A 2,271-nucleotide genomic window follows, 5' to 3' on the forward strand; every position below is an offset into this window, starting at 1 on the left:
TGTGCCACCTAACGGATTTTCCCCTTTTTTTGCATTATCTCGGTATCTTACCATACATGTGAAGTTTTACGTTTGTAGCTCAACGAGAAGTTACTTAAAAATCTATCTCAAAATTCCAAATTTCCAAATTTATATCTATGTATTTCGATCCGTGTGCCACCTAACGGATTTTTTCCCTTTTGTTGCATTGTTTCGGTGTCTTACCTATATGTGAAGTTTCAGGTTTGTAGCTTAATGAGAAGTTACTTCAAAATCGAATGCCAGATTTGTATTGAAAATCCGTTCTCATTTTTAATGAAAGTTAATAGCCTTGAATATTATGAATTGTTAGATTTGTTGAGATAAAAGGCTTCACAGATCAATAAAACTTATTTTTTTTTGTTTACATTCATTTGTGTTTTACCGGTACGTGCTTCGCTGCGTATAAAGTGAAATATTAAATCAAACTCATTTATTACAAAAAAAATATGTTATTATTTGCTAGCTATTTTAAAACTTAATCCAAAACATTTGGATAAACAATATTTTTTTGTTTTTCCATTTTGAGCATGAATAAACAAACGGCTGGGGGTACCGACTCTGGAACAGGCAACATAAAGTTGACCATGTGAAAAACATGATTCCTCCAAATTCACACCACAAACGTTAAGTGTTTGCCCTTGTGCGTTGTTGATGGACGTCGCAAATGATAAACGCACAGGATATTGTAATCGTTTGAATTCAAATGGCATATCAGTTGGAATCATAGGGATACGCGGTATTAAACAAATTTCTCCTTTTCATTTACCAGTTAAGATCGTAGCTTCAATCAAATTTGGGAATAAATTTTTCACCGCCAATTTTTGTGCCATTACACAGTTTTGGTGGATTAATATTTCGCAATAATATAATCACAGAACCCACTTTCAGATTCAAACAATGCGGTGGCATACCAGCCGGTTCTAATGAATTTAAAAATTCAATTGGATAATTCATTGCCTCATCTTGATTCATAGCACTGTCAATTGATTTATATGTCGTGACTACACCTGGGAGTTTTGCTTGAATGTGAAAATTAATGGCATTGATATGAATGTTCTTCGGTGCTAAAATGGCGCGTTCTCACAACCAATCATGATTTATGTAATTCTGAAGAATATTTGGAAAAACACATTCAATCAATTCATCTATCGATTTCGTCATTGTACAAAAATTGTTCGGTACAGTGATCAATCCGTTGGTTCTGTCGATTTGTATTTTGCCATCATCAATTTCTAACAATTGTTTTGAAAATTCATGGGCAGCTGGATCATTTTGTAGGTGAATACGCATGTTCAGTGTGAATTTTTGTACATATCTCCAAAAAACTGATGACTTCAAACAGGCATTTATTTCATCAGCAGGAGTTGATCTATGAATAACAGGCAATGTTTGTCGAAAATCCCCTGACAGTTTTATCAAAGCACCACTAAAAAGCTGTTGATTACCACGTAAATCTTGCATTGTTCCATTAAATGCTTGTAGTAATTTTTTATTCGCCATTGTACACTCATCTTATAAAATAATACATAGTGTACCTATACAAGTGTGTCAACTAAGCGATAAACGTCAAAACTACAAACAGCCTCGCTCACCTGATGCAAATCTCAGGTCTAGAGTTGCATTTTTGGTACGTAAGAGTACTTCAAGCTGAGTTGCATTTGATAGTTTAATAAAACTTTGTAGTATTTACAGATGAAATAGTTGCATATATTTCCGCGGAAATAAGAATACTAGAAGATTTGTAGCCTGCAACAGTGCGGAAACATACGGAAAGCAAAACTTACTTAAATTAGAGGTAAACTATAAAGCGTCACACGTGTAACATGGAAAAATTTCACTTCTAAGGCTGTTTACACAAATGTATAAGGGCAAAATTATATAAACGCTTTGGTCGCTTCAAAGCAAAAATAACGTACGGCGTTTCATTGTTTTTCATATGGCCTTGTCAAAGCATAGGCACGCAACTAAAGAATTTATGTAAATTTTTCGATACTTCGAACGACAGATGAATCAATGAATGCAACACAACCACAGCGTCTGTGTAAATCCGCCTTAATTTTTGTAGCTGTGAAAGTCTCCTGCAAAGAAAATGGTGCTGTAAGTGCAAACAAATCAAACTCCTATATGGCACTACTTTATTTTCTATGAATTTTTCTTGTATTTTCTCTTATATTTTTTGTCGAGGGACCCAATAAGGTTTCAGTACTGGTGTAAGTGTGTGAACTATATTTAAAAAAACTAACGAAATAC

The sequence above is a fragment of the Eurosta solidaginis genome, chromosome X, assembly GCF_040869045.1.
Source record: "Eurosta solidaginis isolate ZX-2024a chromosome X, ASM4086904v1, whole genome shotgun sequence".
Lineage (NCBI taxonomy): Eukaryota > Metazoa > Arthropoda > Insecta > Diptera > Tephritidae > Eurosta > Eurosta solidaginis.